At 46.7% G+C, this 13,480-nt stretch overlaps 1 long non-coding RNA gene across 1 annotated transcript in view; it reads left to right on the top strand.

The window, feature by feature from the left end:
* LOC149858060 (uncharacterized) overlaps positions 1 to 9,101 on the top strand; it is a 40,471-nt gene extending 31,370 nt beyond the window's left edge. The window contains exon 6 of the long non-coding RNA XR_016443815.1: positions 7,905 to 9,101. This is a non-coding gene — a long non-coding RNA (uncharacterized LOC149858060). The remainder of the gene's footprint in view (positions 1 to 7,904) is intronic.
* The last annotated feature ends 4,379 nt before the right edge of the window (positions 9,102 to 13,480 follow it).

Here is a 13,480-nt window from a genome sequence, read left to right as displayed (position 1 = left end):
GATTGGGGCCCTAATAGCTAGTGGGGGGGGAAGTAATACCCACACTAAGCACCCTCTGGCACAGTAGGAATGCCTGGTATGTTTCTAACTTCTGAAATGGAGGCAATTATCTTAGGTTTATCAGGGTGTTAAGGTCGCAGCTGATACTTTGCAGGTGCCCAGCGAAGGTGATCTCATGGTTAGGACATTGAGTTGGGACACAGGACACCTGGGGTCTAGTCCCAGCTTTGATCGGACCTTCTGTATGAACATGGGTCAATCTCTTAACCCTAGATCTTGCCTATTTTGCTTCATAGCATTTAACGTTTCCTCACTTGCAGGACTTTTCCATGGAAGCTACTGATCTGGGCCAGCCTCTAAAGAGACCCGTTTTTGCTGTGGTCGTTTTTAGAGTCTTCTTTGGGCTTGGGGCTCTTCTCATTCATAATTTTAGCTTGGGTGCATCTACAAAAGAGATTTACTTTGGATCTGCTTAATTAGCTCCAGGGTAAAGTCTCAAAGTCTACGGGTGCCTATACACATGCATAGAAGCTGCTTCAACGTGCTGTAATTACTGTGATTAATCAAGTCTGCTGGAGTGTGGTAATTACTGTGCTCCAGCAGGCTCCAGCATCACTTGGACCAGTGTCCCTGTGCTGAAAAATTGTTGAACAAGCTTTAGTTAAAGTGCCCCCGCCGCCATTTTTCAGTGCAAGGCCGCTGATACTAGTGATGCTCTGGGTGCTTTAGAGTGGCTCTTGGACCCGCTCTAATTAAAACACCCCCCCCACCTTCTCCTGCCTCCCACAGCACATTGATAAACACCCTCCGTGTTCAGCCATATTAGGTCACAGGAAACTAATTAACTCCGCTGTAGGTTAGGACTTGTAAATACAGGTCCTAACCTACAGTGGAGTTCTTTAGTGCGCAGCAGCACACATGTAGATACTGATGGGGCTGGCTGGGGCACAAGCTTGCTTTACTGTGGGGGCTGCCAGCCACCTAGCCCCACACTGGAGCATCCTTATGCCCCAGCCAGCCCCGCCACTGTGTGTTGAGCCAGGTCAGAGCAGCCCTGGGCTGGCAGGCTCAGCCTCTGGGTCCCTTGCCAGCTGGGGCTTCTCCGTCCCAGCTCAGCGTACTGTGGTTCCGAGTACTGTACACGTATAAACACAGCGCCCGGGAGCAATAAACTCCAGCACAATATGCACTAGAGTTATTGCTTCTCATTAATTTGACATGTAGACATGTCCCTTATTGAGGGAATCACTGCTCTCTGAAGGCGGAGATTGTGATCACTTTGATTGCAAGTATCCAATCAGAATAACTCATGGGCACAATGTCCTTCCTTTACTGATTCATAAAGGCCTAATCCCATGAAACTGGTAACTGAATGACATGGGGTAGTGCTCTGCATTGGACCAGAGCTATTCATTCTGTTGTCAGAGGAAGATAGTTCCAGCTAGTTTGTGTGCTACAAAGATGTATCCAGGTTTACAAGGGAGGAGTTTTGTTCTTCATCTGAAACCTTTTTTATTAACTCACATGGCTGTAAGTGTCAGTAATTTAAATGCTCTCAGATTCCTTGGAGCAGGTGGGGGGGCTGCACTTATGCTGCCTTTGAAGGCCTCGGGACACTGCCAAGTTGCAAAATAACTGTTCTCTTTGAACTCTTGGAATAGTGGCTTTTTTCAGACTGACTGCTGGGAACTGAGGTCTTTGGGGGCTTCATCTGTTGACAGATGTGGACTAATGTGTGTTGCATGAATCCTAGGGATTTACATCAGGAATATGATATTCCAGCTCTGAATACCAGTTTTGTTACCAACACTGTCCTGCTAGACTGGTGGGGCTCTGGGGATCAGGCTGGCCATTTCACTTGCTACCTCCCCCTCATGCAAAGCTGGAGAGGGTGAGGGGGAGTGAAAGTCCAATCTGTTGTGACTGATTCAAAGTCAGCACAGACTAGAATGAGGTTTAGATGAAGATTCGAATTTCATAACCAGTTCCTGTTACCAGACTGAGTTGAACTCAAAGCCAAGATATGAGTCTCAATGTTGGGTCCTGATTTGAACCTTTTGGCTCAGCCCTTTAGAAATGCTCATTTTTTGCATACAGCATAGCATGTATCTTGAGACCATCATGTACTGTGACAGGGTTTGAATCCTGGACAATAGAGCCCAAATCTAGCAAAGCGCTCCGACCGTGACTCCACCTGAAACTTGAGAATATGTCCAATTTAAACATATTGAACATTTACTTAACTATTTATCTGGACAAAGGCCAAAACACCTACCAGTTCGCAAATTTAAGTTCCAAACTAATGACTTATAATGGAAATATCAAGGCAGCTTTAGGTATAGTAGTTGGATCGTCCCACTAGAATAAATAGCGTAATATAATTAGATCAAACTTGGGCAGTGGCAGGTCTCAGAGGTTCAGAACAAGATGTACAGAAATAAGTATGCCTTGGGGGTGGAAAAAAGTTATCAATATTGCATTTAATCCATGCAGTTTCCTGCAGTGGATGCTTCAAAATAGCAAACATGAACTCAGGTTCCAAAAATAAATTGATTTATTCCTGCGTCCAAATGGATGCAAAGCACAGAAATATTTTAACGGGAAGTCCACAACAGAAATAATTTTTTATTATGTTTTCAAAAGCATATCTGTGTTTTCTTTTCCTTTTAAATTAGAAGTCCAATGGGTGATTACTGTTCTTTTTGGTATCAGTTCCAGGTATTAATGGTTTCATTCACATGACATTAAATTCATTCTGGCAAATCTTTTATTGAAGCCAATGGGAGTGCTGCTTGGGCAAGAAGGGCAGGACTGCACTTTATGGCTTCTGAAAGTCACCATTAAATATTAGCATCTGCTGGGGTTAACCCTCAAGGGTCTCTGAGAAAGCAGCTTTGCCCGTACTTTGAACTGATGCTTTCTGTTGTACGGTACAGCAGGGGTCTCCTAACTTTGTTTAGCCCCTGACTGTTTAGAGGAGAAGAAAGGCTGAATGTGACTGGTCAAAAAATAGGGGGAGCTTTTACAAAAAAAGATTTTTATTTTAAAGTGCTTGTCCATTTTGATTCAAATCATGGAACACGTTATTGTGTGTGTCAGGTAATTTGAGATGCTGGCAGATTTGAGGATGACTAAGAAAGAGCATTTGTCATGGTCTTCCTCCTGAGCAAAAAAATGTTTGATATCCTTCTCGTTTACACATGGTAGAAGGGCCCGTGGAGGTGGTGGGGTGGGAGTGGAAGTGGCAGGGATTGGTACAGTGGAAATATCTCATTGATTATTACTGTTTTACTGAAATGGCAGCGAGTGCAATACCCCGAACGGTGTTATTTTTTTCCAGTTAGAAGCTTGCTGCTAATTAGAATTGCAAGTGTCCTCCTTGATTAATTAAACCCAGTGAAATGATTTGCACTTTTCATGCAAGAATGTTCTTCAGGACTGAGCCTGCAATGTGTCATTGGAGGAACTACAAGGACTTCCTCTAGTGAAAAACCCCTTGCCTGAAACTCATCTACATCCCCCTGTTTGACCATTAAGTTAAAAAGGTCCTCCCGGATGTCTCAGGCTCTGGAGGACAAGGTGAGCAGGAAGCCTTAAGCCAATTAAAATTGTGGGTTATGGAAGGAGTGTGATTGCGAGTGAAAGAGCAATACCGTTGCTGCAGACGCTCAAAGCTTCAAAAATCAGCGGATCTGAACAGGCCACCTAGTGAGGGTTAGGGAGTAAATGCCCTGACAATGGGCTTGTGAGTGTGGAAAGCCAAATGTGCCTGGGATGAAAGCTGTTGCACTTATAAAGCTTGTAAAGCTCTGATCAGTTGCTTACATGGGGATTATGACTTTCAGAAATAGTTTACTGATTTTTTTCTTTGTGTTTAGTACTCATGGTAGATATAGATTTGCCAGGTTAGAAATCAAAGTCTTTCACTTATCTGCAACAGCAGCGCATGCCTCCTACAACTACCCCTAACGTGGCCCGTCATTCCCTGACTACTGACAATGGTGCTGACTGTGGGGGTGGCTTTCCTACTGGACAAGTCTTTGCATTGAAAACTTGATGGAAATCTTCCAGTTTATTTGTGTGGATCCATGACCCTCTCTCAGGCACTGACCGTTTTCACTGTGGACAAACTTGCCCTGCATTTCCATCATAGCCCTAGAAGCAGACGCAGCTGTTGTTATTCAGAAGGCTGGAACAGCTGACTATCTTAAATCTTTCCTTTTTTTTTCTCCTCCCAGGAAGGGAAGATATATTTGTTGTTCTTCCAGCACCTGGTAGGGGAGGTCATGGATGAATAGCATGACTGCAAAAACTCTTCCAGAGTGAAGAGTAATCTGTGCTGAAATGTCCTAAGACAAGTCTGCAGAATTACATGGCTGGCACGGTGACAAACAGTGCAGAGTACTGCTTATAGACCACTTGTGGCTATTCTCTGCAGACTGCTGATCGCCCCTGGAGCTTAGGCCAGGACTGTTTTTAAAGTGTGCACAGGTTTTTGTTTTAATCGACTCAACTAAAACATGACAGCTCTGCATCCTGCACTCCTGCTTCATGATTTCCTTTGCTGGTTGTTTTCTTGGGGTTAGTATAACTATAATCAAACGTACAGCTGGTACCAGGTTTGGAGGCACTATTAGGAACTTTATCAATAAGTCCCACTGGATCAGATTGGTAGCTTGGGGATCTGTCAGCATGATTATACTTACCTACTCATGGCCTGACTGGCTGGGAAGAGCAACAGGTCCTCTGTTTCAGCCCGCCCGTGGCATCTGACCACAGACTACTCAACTCGCACGTTCCTGAGTGTAGTTGCTGTTGTGCCTCCTTGTACTTGACCTTGCTTCTGAATCCTTACCATCAGGTCAGACCCACTTTGACCATGGTCCCAGCCACTGGGCTGTGCTGCCTGTGCCCTAGAAGTATTACAGAGAGCAGAGGCTGAATAAGATGGAGCCAAACTGTAAAGCTGCCTCCAGAGATAATGGGGTGGTGAAGGGTCTATGAGCTGTATGGATAATGTCAAATAGATGAAACAGCCTGCACACAAGCATGGAGGTGGGGCAGAGCTAAGCCAGCCGGCTCACTGCATTCATGTGCATTTGTTTCCAGCTGGCTATTTCTGTTTGTCTGGATGTATCCAGGCCCTTATTGTTTGAAAAGGGAAAAGGCAGAGTCAGGATAGAGGTGAAGTCCTAGGACAGTGGCGGCCAACCTTTTTGGCATCTGTTGCATTAATTAGCCCTGCATCCTCCCTGAGTGCCACGCTCATCCACATCCCTTGCCTGAGCATTGCCTTCTGTTCCCTACGCTATCTGCTGCTGTTCTCCTTGCTCCCTCCCTGAGCTACATGACACGTACCACACACAGAGGCTGCCCGTGCATGCTGTGGTTTGGCTGTCCCGGTTTTAGGAGAGGGAAAAAAGGGTCCTTCCTTCCTGCAGTGGGCATGAGTTGAAGAATGATCCAATCCCTCTTCTGAGGGAAGCAGATGCACTGGCTGCTGATACATGCCAAGGGAAGGAATCATCATCCCCAGCTTACAGGCAAGGGCTGACAAAGCACTATGCAATTTCATCCAATTCTAGGATACGGTATTGCCAGAGGGTTGGTAAATGGCCGTCTGATGATGGAGGAGAATGATATGGACCTCCTTTGCAAAGTGCCTGGAGATCTATTGGGAAAAGAGCTATAATATTATTATGGTCACCTGATACTTCTCATTATTATAGACACTGTTTCCAGCTGTTTAAAACTACCAAACTGTCACTTTTCAGGCTGATTGTTTCCAGACCAGTTCTTTGTCCTCAGTTGATGTATTGCTATTTGGAAAATTCAGTCCTAATCCTCTCCAGAACAAGTCTATCTTGTGCACTGAACGAAGCAGGGGTCTGACAATAGCATATGCAGGCCATCGTAATTCTGCCATTGGCTATCTTTTGAGTGCTTGCTTTGCAAGATCCCCCAGTTTTTATGTAAGAGGGACAGAGCTAAGTGAATCCTTGCTGTTGAAGTAGCTAGGGACAACATTGCCCATTAATTGTAAAGATGCCTCTCCGTGATGCTTCATTGGGTGCTGTGTTTCTGGTGCTGAAGCATAAGGCTGTAGGGAGTGTCACACTGAGACCTCCATGGGGAAGGACTCTGGTTGGTTTTATAAATAGCCCTTGTTACCCCCCACTCCAAAGACTCCCTTTCAGAAAATTGCACGTCTCTATTAAGAAGTAACTTAGTCTGCATTTCCTAAAAAGTCAGGTAAATGAAGAAAATGCCTGTGAGTGCTTGCTGCATGGGGCCGGGAGGTTCCTGTGGGAGGGTGAGTTTGTTGGGATAATTGCTGACCGTTCTTCAATGCCAGTGTGAGCGCTCTAAGGAATTCTTGTGCAGCTTGGTGCTGAAAACCATCTAGGTTTGTTCTGTCACACCAGGCTTGGCTGTGCATATATCTTCAAAAGCACTTGTACCTAAGAGTCAGTAGGTTTGTTTCTCAGATGCACTAGTTTGAGGGACGTGATAGGGTCTGTTCTGCAGTCTGGTCCTGTTAACAGTTTAAGGAAGCTTGCAAAGAGCTGGCGGTGAATTTCTGGTGTCTCACGCTAGCAGGAGTGGCTTGTTGAGCTCCATCATTGCTATTGGAGAGCTGGGAGTAGCTGTTTGGGAGAAGGCCTTGAGCTCTGGTAGACTTTAAAGTAGGGAACCTAAGGAGGGGGCTTTAGTTGGAGTTTCTGTTGGATCCTGAGTTAGTTTGTTGCTCCGGGAAAGGCTCAGGGATGACAGCATATAAAGTTTGCATGGTTTTTACCTGGAGCAGGATGGCAAATGTCTTAGACACCAAATTAGAGGGTATTTTGGGGTAGGTCTTCTTCATTCTGTCCCATTGCAAGTGTTCCATTTTCTGCCAACGACTGAGGGTGTGTTTGGAGCCTGTACCACAACCAGAAGTCCCATCTTCCAGGTGAATGCCCTCATTGCTGGGCCATGAAGACAGATTTGATCTCGCTGGGTTAATATTTTATACCAAATGGACCAGATTCAGCAATTCCCTACAGTCCAGTGATTAGGGAATGCCTAACAGTGGACAAACCTAAGTCTAACCGGTGCTGTGAATAAGGTAGAGATGGGATCTGAACCCTGATTATCTGCCCAAGTAGATTCCCCAATGCCTGAGGTATCCAACAGAAGAGGAATACTGCTTTATCCTGTCCCATTTTGTGAACAGCACATACATCCCTTGACAATGCTAACCCTTGGTTTTTATTCAGCAATGCCCCAAAACAAAACAAAAATAATTTGTTCTGGGGTCAAATGCAACCTCTTGTTGAACCCCAAATTAATCATTTCAATTTGCTGAATAGTCCAGCCAATTTCAGTTTCAGGTTGACCTGAAGCATTTATTTTTCAATTCAGCTACCGTTCTGAGAAATTGGTTAATCAGCCAAGCCAGATTGGCTAGGGATTTATTTATTTTTGGCCTTTGTGAGTTTGCCGGGATCCTAATAGAGTTGTAATATGCTGCAATATTTTCTCAGTGTTGATTTCACTTCAGGAGATTTCAGCTGATGTCACAAAAACCTTATTTGTCAGCTCTGGAGGTCCTTATGTCACCAACCTCGACCTGGGGCATAAGTTTATCTCAAAGATTTGGATTTGAGGAAATACCTTAAGGCAGCTTCTTGCTTCCCTTTGGGTCTGTTCAGTTTCTGCTCTGACCCAAATCTGAAAGATTGTTAGAATGTAAGAACTTTCCTTTTTCTTCTTCTGTAGTAACCTCTTCATCAAACACAAGGATTTGCATGTCTTTGTTCCTGGAATAGTGCTAACCTTAGGCAAGAGTAAGTGAAGAAATGTGGGTTTTTTTTCCCTTAAGAAGCCTTAACACTTTGTTTTCATATTCTTCACTTCTTCAGCCTCGTGGCTACTCTCATTGAGGCGCACACCACCCACCTAGGGCACCTCCTGGACCCTGCTCAGTCAAGCTGGCTGTCAGGCGAAGCCCTGGATGCCCGGCTGGCACTGTTCTCTGTCCGCACTATGGGCCGGCTTCTGCGGGCTGTTAGGGCTGCCCTCCCGATGGATGCAGCAACCACCCTAGAAGGCTACCTCCAGGCTCACCAGGCCCTCCCCACCAAGGATGCCATGGGTGATACCTTCCCACCACTGCTGGTCATCCCAGTGGTGGCCAGTGAGCTGACTGCCTGACCCACCACACTGCTTAGGCTCCCTGTGCTCTCCTGAAGCAATACAGGCTACCTTTTTGGCACACTGTACCGGAAGGGACTCTACATGTGGGTGGTGTGCACCTGGCATGGCCAGGTGCTGGCCGGCCGCCCCAACACCATATGGTGGCAGCACCTGGCATGGCCTGGGACCCAAGCATAGTGCACACTGTACAAGACACCCACTGCCAGGAAGACCAGTGACCTCCAGTGGAGATTGGTGCACGGCATTCTGGCCACCGGCACCTCTGTGCACCACCTGGACCCGGTGGCCTTGGCGGTCTGCCCCTTCTGCCTGGGGGTGCTGGACGAGGACGTTTTCCATGCCTTCCTCGACTGCACCCAGCTGCGGCTACTCTTTGTCACCCTCGGGGTGCTGCTTCGGGCACTGGGCCGGGACTTCTCAGAGGACACCTACATCTACTCCTTCCCGTACCGGGCAGCCAAGCGGCCAGCAGATAGCCTGGCCAACTTCCTGGTGAGCCAGGCCAAGATGGCCACCCTGAAGAGCCGGCAAAACTGGCTCACCGGGACCGGGATGGACAACACCCTGCAGCTCTTCCGCCTGCTCGTGCAGGCCCCCCTCTCGCTTGAATTCAAGCATGCGTCGCTGGGCCGTCGAGGGAGCACAGTGCCAAGTCGAGGGGGGACACCTGCTCCTTGCCCTGTGATGCCACCAGCTGCTCAGGGTGCAGAGGCGCATCCAGCGAGCCAAGACCTCGGGCCTTGTCCATGTGGCTGACCCCGATGTCCTGAGGCCCCCCTGGGTGTCCCCATTAGCAGAACTGTGTATATGTACATACTTCTTTTGTTCTTTTTTTTTTTTGTCTAGAGTGTGCGGGCAGGCCTTGCAAGCCATGAGCCCAGGCCTTGTCCTTGAGGCCCAGATCTTCGAGCCAACCTGTACATGATCTCTACTGCCCCCCATTTGTCACCCTCCCTGGAATAAACGTTTCTTAAAAGTCAAAAGTCTTTCTTTCTTTCTTGCTGTCTGACTGTCTGTCTGGCTATCTGTTCTTTGTGAATGTGTTTGTATTGTTGCAAGATTATTTATGAGAGAAAAATTAAGATTGTGCGGCAAAATGTTTAAAGGAGACTTCTAATTCAATAGCTGGAAGGCATTTCTTTTTATTAGGTCTGGTTACATTTCTTTTGCAAATCGCAAATAATCGTGAAACATTCCTATTTATCGTGAGCTGCTCATTGAAATTAACGTTGCTTTACATTTCCATTTCAATTGAAATTTGTTTCCTTACCCTGTGTTACCCGAGAATTGTCATTTTTGAACTAAGAAATAATAGCTCAAAACTGAATGCAATGGGCTTAATCAAAGGGCATAATATAAACATTTCAACAGTTTTTAAAAGGTCATACTTGGGAAAGAGTCTCCTCATGGCAGTTTAATACATAGCATCATAATTTGTATTTAAAAATAAGTGATCCTTTAAAAAAAAGGATTGCAGTCAGTAGAGCTGTAAGTCAATGGAATTTCATTGCTGTAAACGAGTCTTAGGATGAAACTTAGTATATACTTTTGTTGGGTTAGCAGGGACTCAATGAGTGCATCTCAGCCAGGGGAAATTGTGAAGTTGCTGGCTTCAGTGGTACTCTGAAAACGTGTACCAGCTGAAAATCTGTCCTGTATCCTGTGTATATCAACTTGTACAGATTATCCACACTGGGTGTTTTAGCATGTGATATTAGTTAGCATAGAGCCACATTTCAGGTGAGGAATTAACAGAAGAGGTTCATTTGTCCTCCCCTCTGTTTCTCTATAGCGCTTCACGAATGAAGATGAGCAGTGTATCACCGGTCTATCCCTGGCTTGTATCATTGTTGCCTGCATCTTGGGTGTAGTCACGTTCCAGATTAATATCTTCCACCCCTCATATTTTCATCTCTTCTTCATGTGTGAGCTACCTGGAAGGGCTTCTTTACCTTCTTCTATCATTGCCGAAAAGGAAGATGCTTGGTTCAGTAGTTTACAGAAATTGGGTAATATCCTTTTAAATAATTAGCGTCATCTTCTGATGCTCATTGTGTTCGGTGTCTCAGAAACCAACCAGCCAGAGCAGCAATGTGCAGGGCTGGCATGTGGTGTCTAATTAGCAAACACGGTGATTTGGACTCCACTGTGCTTTGTTTGGCTCCTTCATATTTTGTTGTGTAAAGAACAAAAGACACGGCACCTGGCTTTCTGATTCCGGCTGGAGGTTTTTGTTGTCGTTGGGTTTGTTTTTTTTTCCAGGAAAGGAAAAAAAATCTTCCAGCAGGCAGGAGATATAAATCAAACAGACAATAGGACCTGATGTGCGGACAGACCCTGACATGCCTGTCTGATACTCTTCAAACACACGAGGGTTGGTTATTGTCGCAGCAACTGCTCGAGCACATTGCAGGTAGAGTTGCAGCGAGATGGAACTTCCTAATGGAGTTAATGCGTGTCCAAGCTGTATTTTTGCCGCAGCCAGGCATGTCAGTTCTTTCGAAAACATTCCTGAATAATGTGACCTGTTTGCTGGTTTGAAAATCAGAGATTTCCGGGAACCGCATAATAATAGCTGTTCCAGACACATGGCAGCTTGATTTCCCAACCAGCTGGTCTCTTAATATCAGGCTGTCCAGCTGGTGACCTGCAGGCCACATGTGGTCCATGTGGGGTTAAGTGGTGGCCCCCAGGTTCCTTGCCTGGCCTCCACTTCCTACTCTCCCCTTGCTCCAGCGGCAACAGCAGCCAGCATGTCTCGACTCCTTCCCTCCTCCAACTTTCACTTCCTGGCCCTGCACAGCGTAGCTGAGGGTGGTCCTAGGGCTGCATTGGCATGTGTGGGGAAGGGAGAAGGAATAGGTACATGGTGCACTGGGGAGGGAAGGGGGCATCTGCACATTTGGGACCCACAGGGCCCATAACTTGCCCTAGCGTGGCCCACGGGCATGTGGCTTCCACTGCTGTAGCTCATGGGATGTTTGGTCACTTAGCAGCTGGATGGTCCTATTTCAATATACATAATGGCTAATTAACCCAGCTTGAGCACAGGACTGATGCCCTACTGTGCTAGCTTGGTTCTCTCTGCTAGGTACTGCCTTGGGTACAGTGGCAGCAATAAGCCCTAGCTCATTCACAGCTAGGTAGGATACCTCTGTAAGGCACTGTGTTATGCTGTAAAGGCATCTCCTTGGTGATGGACCGCAGAGCTCTGCAATGTAAGGACAGCACACAGTGAGAGTACATGGGCTGGGAAGATGTCAGAAGGGAAGCTGCCCAGGATCTGCCTGTCTGTGAAAGCTCGGATGGTCTTGTCCACTCAGAATTGGCCTGGTTGTTGGCTTGGTTAGGAATTTCTATGCTCTGTTTTGCCCTGATCTGCTGCGGGGGTCAGTACCCTCCTGACACAATTGCTGGGGACTGGAGGTATTTGCAGGCCTGGGACCTGGAGGCTGAGCCACTGTCTAAGTTCAGGCTTTCGGATGGATGCTGAGAGGAGGGCAGCAGTGGCTGTAGTGTGACTTCACGGCTGCTCTGCACTCTGCGGGCTAGTCCTCGCTACACTGGGTGACTTCACTAAGGTCTTCTCATTTATACTGCAGCAATGCCTGGGCCAGTCCTACCCCCAGGGTCTCCACATAGAGCAGGGAGCCTCTGCGGAGCTGCACAAAGAGTACACCCCTATTAGGGGGCTCCCTCTCCAAGCCTTTCCTCTGCTGCGGAAGCCAGCTGGCATTCTGTGCCCTCGGAGGTAAGCAGGCACTGCGGGGGACCCTATTTGGGGTGGCTATGCCTCCCTCTATGGCTTAGTATAGTTTCAATGCCTTCTGACGTCCCTTTAACACAATACAGAGGATCGCAGCTGCTGGCTACAGTCTGCAGTTGGATAGACATCTCCCCTCGCCCCAGTAACCAAGGGCCATTGCATATGAATTATGGAACAGTCTTGAAATATGGAATCATTTAGCATCAGGAGCTTGTTGCTGCTGCTTCCATTTCCCTATCCCTGCACCAAACGTGGAGTTGTCTTACTGTATGATCGCACCATAAAATATTGAAGTGGGGATGCAGTCCTAACGGTTCCACCAGGTACTGTAAGCAGCAAACCAGGATGATTAATGAGCAGAGGCTCCAGCTCTGTCAAAAGCCATATCTGTTGGGCTGAGTGGTGTCTTTCTTTTGGAATATTCTGCTCAGCAGCATGTTGCTGTGCAGACTATTCAGCAAATGAGGAGCAGATGGAGTAGTGACACATTTTATCTCCCGGCAGCCAGGGACCTGGGCTCTGCTAGGAGACTGCAAAAAAGCGAGTTTCATGCAAAGTGGCTGCTGGAATAAAAGCTGCAGATTATTCTTTCTCTGCAGCGTTGCAGATGGACAAATGAAGGGAAGAAGTGGTGTTGGCTTGGAGTTGCCATTGCAAAAAAATCAGCTGTTCAGGAAGTTAAAGTAAAAGCTGTTGCAAGCCCAAGCATCTTTCTAGGGGATGTTTCCAGCTGCGGCCCTCTACCTGTCTGGACCTTGTTTCTCTGTTCCAGATACTGCCCTAGCAGTCAGTGCTTCATACATGATAGACAGCTATAGCAACTGGGTAGCTCCGTTATTTAAATGCTAGATTCTGGCTTTTGCTACAGTGCTGTCTGTGGTGCATGGTCCTTTTCATGTAAATTCCTTTTTTCATCACTTCAGCAGAGGAGAGGGTCTAAATGAAGACAAGATGTGACTCAGCACTGGGCCTAGGAGCCGCTTGCCCCTAGCCCTACATCTCTACTATAAGTTTTGTTTAATAACTGAGTGTTTGGGTTGGAAAATGCAAACTAGGAAGTACAACTTTCCTTAAGTATTTGGATAGGCATCCTGAAGCTCTTGGGTCTGTTTGCATGAGCATCTAGTTGAAGAGCATCTAGCACAAAAAGACCCTGGTCTTGTTCCATGTCCTTAGGTTTGACCACAAGATTAATAGAGAAGACTTTGGTCAAAACAACTCACATAGTGAGATTGTATGTTGGTTTTTTCCACTGATGCACTTTAGGGGAGTGGGCTTGTTGGCTTGGTTGCCTCCATTTGACAGTGCTGTGCTCTCGTTTCCTTCTGAGATGTTTACACCATTACTTTATTATCCAGTGGCTTTTTTTTTGGCTGAGCATGTAATGCTATATCTGCAGGACAGTGAGTCTGTATAGGCGACCCCACATGGTAGGACTTGCTGTGCACATCTGTAAAAGTCCGTTGGCTTCAGTAGTGACGCTATGTAATGGGTGTTCATATTGGTCAAGGCATC

The sequence above is a fragment of the Crocodylus siamensis genome, chromosome 8, assembly GCF_052110815.1.
Source record: "Crocodylus siamensis isolate JL-2025a chromosome 8, ASM5211081v1, whole genome shotgun sequence".
Taxonomy (NCBI): domain Eukaryota; kingdom Metazoa; phylum Chordata; order Crocodylia; family Crocodylidae; genus Crocodylus; species Crocodylus siamensis.
This window is presented reverse-complemented; position numbering and strand designations above follow the sequence as displayed.